This window comes from Panthera uncia, chromosome F2, assembly GCF_023721935.1.
Source record: "Panthera uncia isolate 11264 chromosome F2, Puncia_PCG_1.0, whole genome shotgun sequence".
In the NCBI taxonomy this organism is placed as follows: domain Eukaryota; kingdom Metazoa; phylum Chordata; class Mammalia; order Carnivora; family Felidae; genus Panthera; species Panthera uncia.
The window spans coordinates 9,292,576-9,306,145 of record NC_064812.1 but is presented as its reverse complement, the minus strand read 5'-3'; the positions used below and the strand labels follow the sequence as shown (position 1 = coordinate 9,306,145).

General features: G+C 49.3%; 2 long non-coding RNA genes across 5 annotated transcripts; one reads left to right on the top strand and one right to left on the bottom strand.

Annotated features, from left to right (window-relative positions):
- Nucleotides 1-77: 77 nt before the first annotated feature.
- Nucleotides 78-10,925, top strand: LOC125924394 (uncharacterized). 4 transcript variants are annotated; one of them, XR_007458381.1, is made up of 6 exons: nucleotides 85-707; nucleotides 2,148-2,244; nucleotides 4,635-4,730; nucleotides 5,183-5,335; nucleotides 10,218-10,374; nucleotides 10,579-10,925. It is a non-coding gene; the product is annotated as an uncharacterized LOC125924394 (long non-coding RNA). The 4 variants fall into 4 exon arrangements; XR_007458382.1 differs by lacking the exons at nucleotides 10,218-10,374; nucleotides 10,579-10,925 and having other exon boundaries at nucleotides 78-707; nucleotides 4,662-4,730; nucleotides 5,183-5,373; XR_007458379.1 differs by lacking the exons at nucleotides 10,218-10,374; nucleotides 10,579-10,925 and having other exon boundaries at nucleotides 78-707; nucleotides 5,183-5,373.
- LOC125924391 (uncharacterized) lies at nucleotides 5,476-7,049 on the bottom strand. Its single transcript, XR_007458376.1, has 2 exons — nucleotides 6,847-7,049; nucleotides 5,476-5,771 (listed from the first exon to the last, which is right to left on the bottom strand). It is a non-coding gene; the product is annotated as an uncharacterized LOC125924391 (long non-coding RNA).
- Nucleotides 10,926-13,570: the final 2,645 nt, after the last annotated feature.

Sequence of the window (13,570 nt, the reverse complement as noted above, 5' to 3'; positions counted from 1 at the left end):
GTCTGCGCTGCGGTCGCCCGCGCGGGGCTGCCCGCGCTCCCCGGGGCGTTGGGGCTTTCCCCGGGGCGGGGCGCGGGGGCCAAGAGGGGAAGGGGAGGCGGGCCCGGGGTGCCGGGCGTGGGGCGGGGGGATTCGTCGGTCGGCCTGCGGCCTCGGCAGCTTTACGTTTTCCTTTCGCCTCCCAGTCCTGCCGCTTGGCTTTGGAAGTAACATCCAAGTTGCTGGGTTGGCCGAGGCCCAGCGCGGCGCGAGCCCACCGACCCTGGGCGGCGCCCTGTTTGGTTTCTGGTTCACGGTGGCGAGTGCTGCCCTCACCTCCCTTGGCCCTTGGCCCTTGGCCCTTGACCGCTCGGTGGAGCAGAGGGTTGAAGAGAGAGAACTCGTGGAATTGGCTTGGCTCCTAACGTGGGCTCCAGCAAGGCATTCCCTCTCTTGCCCGAGTCTCTGTTCATTCATTCAGTTACTAAACCCCAAGGGAGGGAGCTTCCACTGAGAGGGGCCATGTTCTCCCACCGGGACACAGCAGATCCCTGCGCTCCAAGAGTGCATTCTAGAAAGGTGGAAGACAGTACCAGAAAACAAACATAGTGTGATTTCCAGTAGCGGCCAGTGCTATGAGGAAACAAATTAGCCTGCTGTGCCAGAAGTGGGAAGCTTCCTTACATTGGCTGGTCCTGGAAGGCCTCACTGTGAGGTGACATTTTGAGGTGAGACCCAAGTGACAATCAGGGGCAACTAAGGAAATGTCAGGAAGAGCCTCCCAGGCAGCAGAACCCCAAGTGCCTAGGTGTGGCTGGAGCCCAGCGAGTGCAGGGGAGAGCAGAGGGAGGTGAGGCCACTGTTGGGCGGGGACTAGATCTTGTGAAGTCACTGGCAGAGGACAGTGAGGGTCCAGCACTTCGAACATAGCTCCCCGCTCACTCCCTCCCACAGGGCCACCGGTTTCATTCCTGGTACCTGGTGCCTCCTTGCCTTCCCACTCTCTCCAGGCTCCCTGGCTGGCTTGGACAGGGTGGGGAGCGGGGGAGGAGCCGAGAGCAAGGCCAAGTCAAGGAGCTATCCCTAGTGCATAAGAGAAGAGCCATCAGAAGGCCTGCAAAGGACTGCCAGCTCTGGATTGCCTGAGAGAGTTTGCCAAGGAGAAAAAGAGAGAGAAGGGGAGGAGCCAGGAGGAGAGGGGATGGGGGAGGGGAGAGGTATGGAGAGAAAAGATGGGGAGGGGACAGGGAGGGGATGAGGAGGAAGTGGGGAAGGGTGGAGAGGGGAGGGGGTGAGCAGGGGGTGGGAGGGAGAGGGGTGGAGGTGGGGAAGGGGTGGGGAAAGGAGAGGGGAGGAGGTGAGCAGGGGAGAGGGGAGGGGAGAGGGAAGGGGTAGGCAGAGGAGAGGGGAAGGGAGAGGGAAGGGGTAGGCAGAGGAGAGGGGAGGGGGTGGAGAGGGGTAGGGAGGGGAGAGGAAGTGTGAGTGTGGGCATAAGGAAAGAAGGTACAGGATCTGTGTGAATGAATGCCAGAGGGGAGAACCTTAGAAATCTCGGAACCAATAAGGGTAGCTTTAAGAAAGGAGTTAAACTGTACACAGGCTGAAATCATTCAACAGTGTTGTATTGGCACAAACAAATAAACCGCTTAATGCCACAGAAGAGTTTGCCCAGAAAGTGACTCTCATATGGAAACCTATTGGAAAATAAGAGCCACAACCCGACTGAGACCGATCATCCGTGGGTCACTGGGCTGCGGGACGGGCTTGGCGTAGACCGCGTGGACTGGCTGATGGAAATGTGACTGCGCGCAGTGGGACCCCCACACACGTTGAGGAAGAGACCGATGCTCAGCAAGGAGTCGGGGGCTGGTCAGGAACCAGTCAGTGGAAACTCTGGAAGGAGGAAAAGTGCAGAGAAAGGGAGGAGCCTAAGAGAGAGGCGCTCCAAAGGGAAGCTCAGCCACCCGTGCTCATCCCCGACCCACCAGCGCCTGCACCAGCTTCCCATCCCAGTGCAATCCCGATGCCTAGGGAACAGTTCTGTCTGCATGTGGGAGCACCTGCCTTCTCTGAAGTTGCCCTCAACCCCGTCCTGTTTTGTTACCTTTATCACTGCCTAAAATGATCCTGTTTGCATTTTGTTTACTTGGTCACTATTATCTCACCAGGCGGGAGCGGGGCCTCAAGAGTCCTACCCTTGAAGCCTAGAAGGATGTCTGGTGTGCTGTAGGCTCGTGAACCAGTGATGAGTACTGAATGCGGAAGGTAAAGCCCCCAGAACAATGCCTGGCTCACAAGCGTTTGCTGTGTGTTTGTGTATGAGATTTTGGGTTTTGCCTTTTACCGACGTCAAAGTCTTTATTCTTAGAGTCTTAGTATTCACTGTGACTTAAGTAACATGGTGACAAAAACATTGTGACAGAACTTAAAACACAAAGACTCTCCAGATAAGCACAAAAGGAGACTAGTCAAGGACCCCGGTAGAAAGAAGACGTCGTTACGGCGCAATTAGTCGAAAGTTCAGATTTTCAGAATCACAATTTGGATCCTTGGGCCCATGAAGACACTTCTATTTTGACGAGAGCCCCAGACTGTCAAATATTAATGTTGTTTTTTTGGTTTTTTTGTTTTTTTTTAATTTTTTTTTAACGTTTATTTATTTTTGAGACAGAGAGAGACAGAGCGTGAACGGGGGAGGGGCAGAGAGAGAGGGAGACAGAGAATCCGAAACAGGCTCCAGGCTCTGAGCTGTCAGCACAGAGCCCGACGCGGGGCTCGAACTCACAGACCGTGAGATCATGACCTGAGCCGAAGTCAGACACTCAACCAACCGAGCTACCCAGGCGCCCCCAAATATTAATGTTTTAAGATCAAGTGCAGGGGCTGTGTTCATGCCTCCCATAAAGCATGAGGTAAAGTCAATATCAAATTCATAACCCTGGTCCACTTAAATCCGGTGATAGGGAAACTGCCATGTAGTTTGGAAATTGATTTGCTCAATGGTTTTACAATCCAGTGCGGTGTTGTTCAGGTAGGAGGTTTGGAAACGTCACGAAAAACAGGATGCACTCACTCACAGTGTTGTCTGTGGGACTATGTAATCTCAACAGCCTCTAGCACGGATTCCAGCTAACCAAAATCAAATGACTCTATTCCATTGAAAGGAATCTTCTTTGAGGCTTAAAGTCCCTGAGAGCCCCAGGTACCAACTGGGTGTGGCTACCAGCACAGAGCTCAGGAACACAGAATCCAGAAAGGCAGGCTGGGGTCCATGGTACAAACAAGGCATTCCGCTGGCCGTTTTGCATCCCGGTTCTGCACGACCTCAGTGTGTGACCTTGAAAACCCGACCAATTCCTAGTCTTCAGATTTGCCAACTGATACCCCTCCCCTATGCCTTTGATTTGGTTTTGTTTTCGCTTTTCCTGGCCTTCATCTTGTGCATTAGGGCCAATGAGCTCCTCTCCTGCAGGCAGGGAGACTTCTTGGGAATGTGTAAGGAGAGAGAGGTCAAAAGATCTTCTCCGAGCCTCGGTTCCTCCCCCTGTATGTCCTGCTTCCCAGGGCTGTCAGCCTCGAGTGACCAGATGGACAGAAACATGCTTACGGAGACATGACATTCCAGTGACTATTTCTGTAATCAAATGAGCAGGACGGAATCTCAGGTTCACGAGCACAAGCTAACGGGGGCCCTGCCTACCCTGTCACCCGGTTCCCTAAACACGCGAAATGACTGTTTTAGAACATTTTTGTTTAAGCTTATTTATTTTCAGAGAGGGAGGGAGAGAGAGAATCTCGAGCAAGCTCCATACTGTCAGCACAGAGCCCCAAGCGGGGCTCGATCCCATGAACCGAGAGCATCACCTGAGCCCAAACCGAGAGTCAGATCCTTAACTGACTGAGCCACCCAGGCGCCCCTGTTTTAGACCACGTTTAAATTTGCTATTATTTGTTGCACAAGAAATGCCTAGTCGTTGTAGAGAAAGTATGGCATACCAAGCAGCAAAAAGGCAGCAAGCATAATTTGTCGTCTGGTTGCCCAGAAGTACCCTCTGTTAATATTCTGGGGGCGACCATTGCCAACACTACTGCACTTTGCCTGATCCGCAAACAGAGGGGACCAACGCTCAGCCTCCAGGATGGCACCTTCTCGGATGGTTCAGCCAGCCACCTGGTGGCAGATTGATTACATTGGACCTTCCAGTCGTGGTTGGGGGAAGATGTGTCTCCGGTAGAACAGACACATCTCCTGGATACAAAATCGTCTTTCCTGCCCATCATGCTTCTGCCGGTTGCACCATCCGTGGGCTTAAGGATGCCTCACTATCATAGGATTCCATAAAACTGCTGCTAACCGAGTAACAGTGTCCCCAAAATGCTTGCTCTGCACCTGGTTATAAATCTACCTCTGGGAGGAGCCAGTGAGACAGGTCTTTGCATCTCCTAAGGAAACAGACACCCATTGCCTGTTCGGAGGAGACCAGGCAAACTCCAATTTTGGGTCTTGTCACAGTCCAGGCCAAAGGCTTCCCTCTGTGTATTCTTTACTCTTGAAAACTCAACCACAGCAAACCATCAAAGGTGCTGTCCTCTTACCTCGCTCCATGTTTTTGCTTTGTTTTCCTTTTCCTGGATGTCATATCACTCTACATTAGGGCACATGAACTCTCGGTCCCTTGCAGGGGAGGAAGCTTTCTGGGAATGAATCAGAAGAAAGGCAAAAGGCACCCAGAAGATGAGGGCAGCTTACGGTATGGAATTTAGACCCTGATTCGAATTCTAGCCCTGACTCTGTGACTTTGAGCTTCATGGCCTTGGGCAGGTTGTTGGACTCATACCCAGCCTGTCTCCTTATCTATAAGGTGGGATAATTTCCCAACCTCCCTACCTCGGACTCCATTTTGAGCTAGACCGAGAGCCCGTGATGTACCGGGCACATTTACTAAATTACTCGAAGGAGTCTGGACATAGGACTGTGGAAGGCAGCTCAAGCCAGGCGGGATGGCGAATGAATGAGCTCCAAGCCAAATGGCGTTCACCTTCACTCCAGATGGCAATAATTAAAGGACTTCGCTTAGATTGTTCTCAATTGGAGAAAGCGTTTCTTTTCCCTGCCTTGTATTTGCAGGTCTTACATTCACCTTTACATTTATTTTGGGCGTTTCTTAATATCATTTCTTTTCTTCTCCTTTTAAATATACAGGTATCCCCAGCTTTGCGAAAGTTTACGTTATGCCGCCTGACTTTTACGAAAGACCTACCTGTGTTTACCAACTGAAAGAAATCTTAAAAGGCTTTCGCTTTTACGAAAACGGCAACAGCAACAACAAAAAGGCAGAAAGTGACAGCTTTCAAGGTATGCTCTGCCTTGAGCCATTTCAGAGACAGCACTCGTCCCCAGCGGGGAAGGTAGTGCCACCCAGCTCCTTTACTGGGAACTGCATTCAGCATCACGCCTTCCAACTGCCGGGGCGCTGACCTGTATCTGGGAACATCTGTGGTTCATCTCCATTTATTTTGTGCATCCGTTAGCAAAATGTGTCCTAAGGTATCAGAAAAGCCGAAGAGAGGTTTTCTTCAGGGTCTGGAAACGCTATTAAAAAAAAATTCTATATTAATTGCTTCTTCGCTTTATGCCATTTGGGCTGAGGAAAGGTTTGGTAGGAAAGGTCTCCTTGCAGGTAGCGGGGGAAACCTGTATTGGGTTAAGATATTCACTTCATCCATTAATGAATTCATTCATTAATCCTTCCAGTGGGCATTTACTGATTTCCTGTTTCATGAATGGCTCTCTGTGGGTAAAAGGAGGGAAAAAAAAAAAAAAGAAAATTGAGTATCTAATTCCATATTTAGTTGAAAAGATGAGATCAACAATGCAAATCAATTTTACTCATTTCTGTATCATCATCACATCTTGATGACCTGACTCATGGTACATGTTTATCCATCATCATTGTTATTTACATTAATTGAGTGCTTACTGTGTGCCTGACACTGGGCTAAGCTTTATACGGATGATCTCATCTATCCTAGCAGCAAAGTTATGAGGTAGGAATCACGGTTATTGTTCTCTGTATTAATCATGATGAAATGACACTTGGAGGGCTTAAGTACCCTGCTCAAGGTCACGTGGCTAAGAGCTAATGGCCCCAGGGTTGGGGCCAAGGTTATCTGGAGTCTGTGCTTTTAGCTACTGAGAGGTACTGAGAATGCTGTTCCTGGCGGAAGGCTCAGCATATGCAAAGGCTGGAAGTCAAGACAATGCATGGAATTTCCAGGGCAAGATGTCTGGAAGTGTGAATGGAGCAGGGGCCCCGTGGGGCAGGCTTGCCTACATGCCAGGCTTATGAATTTGGGGACCTTGAGGTGCTTTAAGGATGGAGTGATGTGTCCCAGGTGGTTTCAGAAAGGGCTTTCTGATGATTCCGTAGAGGACAGATTGAGAGTGGGAGAAACGAATTCCATGAAAACAGCTGCGGGACTACTGTGGTGCCCAGCTGAGATGCTGAGGTCCGGAAGGAAAGTGCTGGCAGATCCCTGAGACGAGGGAAGGATGAGGGATTTAGGAAAGAGAGTCCGCACAAATTGGTATCTGGAAAAAAGCAGGGTCGTGGGTCACTTGGCATTTTAGAGGTGGAAACAAATTCACCCAGTGTCCCAGCCTCTCTGTGCTCTGACTGTGGGTTCCCTAAGCTGAGCATCTAGCCTCTGGCTCCAGTAATTGGCTCCCTGGGCAGTCTGTTCCTTTCTCTCTACCAAATTAAGCTCCTTCTCTCCGGGTCTTGATTGTTAAAACACCCTGTTTGCCCATGCCATTTACATATTCCGATTACCCACTGCCATTTCTCTGCTAATGAGCCCATGTACCTGCTTTCAAGAGTGTCTGGCCGGGAGCCTGCTTGCACAGGAGGGCTGGATACTGTGGGCAAAGACTCTATTCAGAGTGTCTTCAGACAAGGAGTGTCAGGGCCATTTTCTCACCTCCTTCCAGTCCTGATGGACCAGACCTTTGTGCCTCATTACCCGCCCCCACAGACATCACGATGCTCCGTTTACCTTAGCGACAAGAAGAAAAGCTCCATGCCAACTGGAGACGCGCTCCGTGTTCTTACCGCAATCATCAAAGGCCCATTGTACCCTTAGCCAATCGCATGCACAGAGCCTATTAAGTCCAAGGTCTTCCTAATTTCCATCACTGAATTCTTTGCAGAGGGGAAGCTGATGCCTGGGTGCTAAGTAACTGGGCAGAGGATTATGGGTAGCTGCACAATGATGCTGAATAGGGAAAGCCTATTTTGAGATAGCCTGCTCTGGGCAAGAATCATGGCTCTAAAAAATGCTTGGTGTTTGACCCTGGACAGTTTAAATAACCAAGTCTCAGCCTCACCGGTAAAATAGGAATAATAATTACCTCGAAGGGATGTTTCCAGAGTAAGGGAGTTCACATTTATAAACCTTTGGCACTTAGAGGCACTTAATACATACTAACTGACATACTGTGAATACGAACATGTTCATTATAATAATAATAATTAATATGATATCCAAATTAGGAGAGAAGTTTGGGGTGTCAAGTCCGGTGCTGTTCCGTCTTTGGTGACGCATTTTATATCACAGCCCAGCCCACGTAATACGATCGACGTAGAAATAACCGAAACAGTGCTATCCTGATGCGATGATACCCTGTGATATTTGCTATTCCGCATTTTATGAAACACTGATGTCACAGCCTGTACGACCTTGCCAGCACTGCCGTCACAAAACGCCACAGGCTGGGGGACTTAAGCAGCAGAAAATTACATTCTCACCACCCTGGACGTTGGAAGTCCAACACCAAGTGCCAGGCAGGGCTGGTTTCTTCCGTGGCCGCTCTCCTTGGCTTGCGTCTCGCCCGGCTTCACGTGGTTCTTTCCTGTGTGTGTACACCCTGGCGTCTATGCGTCCAACTCTCCTCTTCAGGGACACCAGTCAGATTGGATGAGGGCCACCCTAGCCGCCTCCGTTAACCTATGCACCTGTTTAAAAGCCCTGTCTCCAAAGACAGTCACGTCTTGAAGCACCGGAGGTTAGAGAGTCAACCAACGAACTTGGTGGGCAGGGCGGGGGGGGGGGGGTGCAGACAACACAATTCGGCGGTAACATGAACCCACTCCAAGGACTTCACATTCCACTAAGGGATCGTGACCCCGGCCTATAAAATGTTAATCAGTTCCAATCTGTAGCCGCATCCTTTGGTCTCTGCTTGAAGATCTCCAGCCAGTTGCCTTCCCAGGAATCCCACGGCTGTGTAACCGGCACCCCAACCACCTGCCGAGCGCCTGCTCGGTGGCGGGCCCCGTGCCAAGCACCTTTCCTTTTCCACCTCGTTCAGTTCCCACCACCGTCCAATGATGTAGGTTCCGCACAAATGCACCTTTAAGAATGTCTGTGCGTTGGGGCGCCTGGGCAGCTCAGCGGGTTAAGCGTCCGACTCCGGCTCGGGTCACGATCTCGCGGTCCGTGAGTTCGGGCCCCGCGTCGGGCTCTGTGCTGACAGCTCGGGGCCTGGAGCCCGCTTCGGATCCTGTGTCTCCCTCTCTCTCTGCCCCTTTCCCCACTCACACTCTGTCTCTCTCTCTCTCTCTCTCAAAAATAAATAAACATTTAAAAAAATTTTAATGAAAAAAAGAGAATGTATGCGGGTTGTCCGAATATTAACTGTAGGGATATATGTGGAATCTATGTAAATCAAAGAGCAGTGGCTGAGCAAAAACTCAGACCTAGATTTTTCTTTAATGCCCAGAAGGTGGTGTCCCTATTATTGGAAAGGTCTTCACGACGAGACAAAATTTTCCTCAGGGAATGTGAAACTCACAAAAGACTATCATTCCGGTGTTTCAGAGGAAGGCAATGATAACACAGGGTTAAACGTCAGAGGATCTAGGTTTCGGTCCCGACACTGGCACACTGGCTAAGCGGCCTCGGGGAAGGCAAGTCGGATCTCTCAGACTCAGTTTCCCCTTCCGGAAAATGGAGATGTCATTCTCTATCCGCCCCAGGCACGGTTCTGCAAACTTAAGAGCTCTATTTTCCTCACCCGGTGGTGGTGAGGTTTGAAACTCACTCTAACCCAGAGGGCTTAATGTTGCATTACAGGTAGATTTGGGGGCTACGTTATTCTTGCCGTCTGACCTGTCATTAATCTCTTTGAACCTGATTTTCCATTTCTATTATCTCTGTATGACATACATATTAAGTATTATGGCCATAATAACTTCCTCAGGAGGTCACAGAAAGATGAGCTCATGTAATATTTGCACAACATCATGTTAGGTAGAATTTCATCGTTTTGACTTTTCCTTTGATGCTACAAATAGATGAAGGCAAAGACGCAAAGAACATCTCAGCCTTCTTCCTCAAAGGCAGAGCAGCCTAGTCTATTGACTTAAGGCTCCCTTTGAAGTGGGTGCTCGTTTGTAAATTTTCTGAAACCGCCTCACGCGGACTTCACAGGTGGAAGTTCCAGCCAGGGTTTGACTCGGCAGGTGGCATAAAGCCGTGGGGCTTCTGTGAAGTGTACTGCACAGCACCTGACACCAGGGGGAGCAATTCCTAAATGGTAGCAGCCAGCAGGCCCGGGACCAGGTGAGGAGGAAGAGGAAGAAAAATGGAATTAAGAGGAAGAGACTTTGGGCCCCCACTTCTGGGGAAACCGTGCTCCCCCAGCCTGTTCCCCATCTCCTCGGCTTCATCGAGGCCGCACTTGGACGCAGCCCTGCTCTAGGAAGAAGTTTCAGGTTCTGTGATTCTGTGATTCCCACCCTGGTCTCAGGCTTCCCCGTGGATGACACCCCAACTTCATCTTTGGTTGTTGGCCATGAGGTGTTTTTTCTGCTAGTTATTTCTGACAAACTTAAAAATAGAGCAACACAGTAAAGTAATTTATGAAAGGTCGCCTGAGTGACTCAGTCAGTCCAACGTCCGACCCTTGATTTGGGCTCAGGTCATGATCTCATGATTTGTGGGTTCGAGCCCTGCGTCGGGCTCTGCGCTGACAGTTCGAGCCCACTTGAGATTCTCTCTCTCTCTCTCTCTCTCTCTCTCTCTTTCACTGCCCCACCCCTGCTCATGCTCTCTCTGCCTCAAAATAAATAAATGAACTTAAAAAAATGAATTCATTAAATATTATATACCATGTATTCGTTGCAAGTGCCTTATTACAGCTGTTGCCTTCTTCTAACTTCAAATATTTCTCAAAGTTCTTCCAGGAAAACCCCCTCTCGTGGCCATGAGTATCGTGGCATTCTGTATCCGCCCCAGGCACGGTTCTGCAGACTTAAGAGCTAGACGTCCCCTTACTTAAGAAACATGTTCCTCAACGGACTTTCAGCGGCCAGCACCCATTTGCCAGTGCAGGTGAGCGTGTAAAATATCTCCACGAGAGCCCGGCCGGTATTAGAAGATTATGTCACGAAAGCAAGCATCAGAGCGAGCTCATTTCCAAACTTAACCTTCGGCTGGCCAACCCTACTTTCTTTCACTTCTGGAAAGGGGGGTGGGGCCGGTGGTCACAACTGATCTCTACACTTAAAACCCGCTTGCTCCTGTATGTTTACATAGTGCCTCTGTGTCCACATGGTTTTTGCAAGTCTTCGCACAACTCGACATGCTTACCACTGCTCAGCACATATCCATCCCCCACAGCCATGGGAGCACCATACTTCCCACTAATGTTGGGCTGGTTCCTGTCACCTGCTTTGGCTAGTGGAATATGGGTGGAAGTAAAAATGTACCATTTCCCAGGTGAGGCCTTAAGACGCATCACGTGGTTGTGCTTCTTTGGGAGCCCTGGCCCCCACTCTGACAAGAACGTGCTCCAGACAGCCGCTGCCCCCTCCGGCCTGGGCCCCCAGAATGAGACGGAGGGGAGCAGAGCCCTCCCACTGCCTCTGCCTCCTGACCTGTGATGGATGAATAAATGCTTATGATTGAAAGCTATTGAAATTTCTGTGGTTTTCTATATCGGGAAAGTTAGAAATCGGCAAAAGAGATTCTTTAGAGCCCTTTTGGTAGAGCACTGAAAGCCCTCTGGGGATCTTCTGACCTATAGATATCTGCACCTTTGGCTGACTATCTATGGAGGATGCTATTTTACCACTCCTTAGGGACAAAAGTTAACTCAGAGAAAACTGATAGCAACGCAAATGGGTTTTGTGCTGGAGAGATGCAATGGTTTTGTGCGCTATAGAAAAGATAACCCCAAACCTTATGTTTTATGGTCTTTTGAATGGTAACCTGCTGTGCATCTTTTAGGGAATTCATTGCAGCGTTCCTGACTGTCTGTATATCCCTCTGTTCTTGAAAATCTCCTTTGAGGGGCGCCTGGGTGGCTTGGTCGGTTAAGCGTCCGACTTCGGCTCAGGTCACGATCTCGCGGTCCGTGAGTTCGAGCCCCGCGTCGGGCTCTGTGCCGACAGCTCAGAGCCTGGAGCCTGTTTCAGATTCTGTGTCTCCCTCTCTCTCTGACCCTCCCCCGTTCATGCTCTGTCTCTCTCTGTCTCAAAAATAAGTAAACGTTAAAAAAAAAAAAAAAAGAAAATCTCCTTTGAGCTGGTCTCAACATCAATCACTCTCATTACTTAATGAGTTGTGTAAAAAAAAAAATCTTTGACATATATTCATCTTACGTGCATGAGAGTTAGGTCTGTAACATTACAATGAACCTCAGCAGTTGTTACAAAGCATTAGCTGACTGACACTCCAGGGTTCTCATACAGTTTCGGTCATCGATTCATTGAGCAACTTGGAGAAGCTAAGCAGCCTATCCAAGCCTCAGTATCTCCATCTGTAAAGTGAGGGTTTGGGACAGATAGTTGTTTTATTCAGGCCAAAAGCTGGTCCTCCCAAGGTCTTGGGGGTGGGCAAGGGAAGGAGAATGTCATAAATCCATTTTATGGTCAGAGACGCTGAGAGTCCAAGACGTTTAACTATTACCTCAAGGTCACAGGACACCTCTGGCCTCCCATGGAATCCACCATCTGTTAGACCACACCAAAGGAACCACCAGCTGCACAGATGAAAAGCTTTCATGAGCTGATGTTGAAACTCTCGCTTAGAGAAAAGAGCAGTGTGCAGAGTCTCGCAGAGCGAACCTGAATCCTGGCTTCAAGATTCACACACCCTATTTGGTAGCTGCTTGACTTCGGGCCAAGTGCTAACCATCGCTGAGCCTCAGCTTTCCAATATGTGACGTGGGGATACAAATGTGTCCTTTATACTGTGGCTATAAAATGACAAAAGAGACGTACGGGGCCCAGTGTAGTGCCTGGCACATAGGAGCAGCTCTACAAAATGCCAGCTTGCCTTCCGCGCCTTCCAGCAGGGCCAGAAGAATACTGCCTTGGGGCCAAAGCAGCCCAAGGTTCAGCTCCTGGCTCTGCTACTTTCTTGCTGTGACCTTAGGCGGGTTCAATCGTCCTGTGCCTTCATCCTTCTGTGTATGAAATAGAGACGCTGGTGACAGTGCTTGGTGCTACCCTGAAGACCACAGATGTTCTGAGCACAGAGGGCTGCAACCCAGGTGCTAGAAGCATTGTTCTTTGTCACGAGCCGACGACAAAAACACACAGACAGAGTGAAGGTCAAGGACAGCACCAACAAAGATCTTTGTATGGGATTTTGAACAGAACCTGCCTTGAAAGCAAAATCAACATCACCGGGGATTCAGGCCCGGGACTATAGATTTGGAGGGGGGGCGGGGGGTCCTATAATCAGCTGAAAGGAACAGAACTACGCAAAAGAGCTCCTGCTTAATCAAGAAATTGTGTAAACCCTAATTCCAAAAAATGTTAATGGGAAGGATTACGTATTTATATGCCGTTCTGAAAGATTTATGCCGGTCTTAATGGCTGGAGATGTCCTTCAAATTTTCCATCTGCCTTGGACTAGGCCTAATGTGATAACAAACAGGAAATCGACTGGGCTAAAGGACATGCAGTTTTGTTTTGAACCATAAAATACACGAGGCTGCTGACATTGCATATTAATTAGCTGATCCTTTCCTTTCCAAATTAAGAGCTCAGTTTTATATTACTTGCACGGACGTAAAACTTGGCCCTGTGGCTTTGGATGCAAGGAGGTCTCATTCACTAAATATTTTTGGAGCACGTAAGAGTTTCCAGGATCTTCTAGGTTTGGCAAGGAAGGAGGTAAGACCTAACCTAAACCGTGGAACATCTCTCACCATCTAGGAAGATGATGGAAAAGGATAAGACAAGAGAAAAAAAATGACTGCAGCCAATCGTGCCAGAAACATCTAGGCTTTTCCAGAGCTTCGCTGTGGTTTTTATCTCGCCGTCCCTGGGAATCGTGCGAGACTCACATTTTCCTCTTTGCTTTGGCCGGAAGAAGGCTGAGGACCGATTCTTCCTGGTCCTCTATTTCTGTGCCTACGTTTAAAAACTCATTCATTCGTTTCATAAATGTTTACTGAACAACTCCTCTAGGCCGTGTCCTCTGTTAGGTGCCAGGAAAAGCTGTAAACAGAAGAGGCAACGATTGTGCACTCAGAAAGCTTCCATTCAGGCATGGAGACTAACGATAGACATGACAC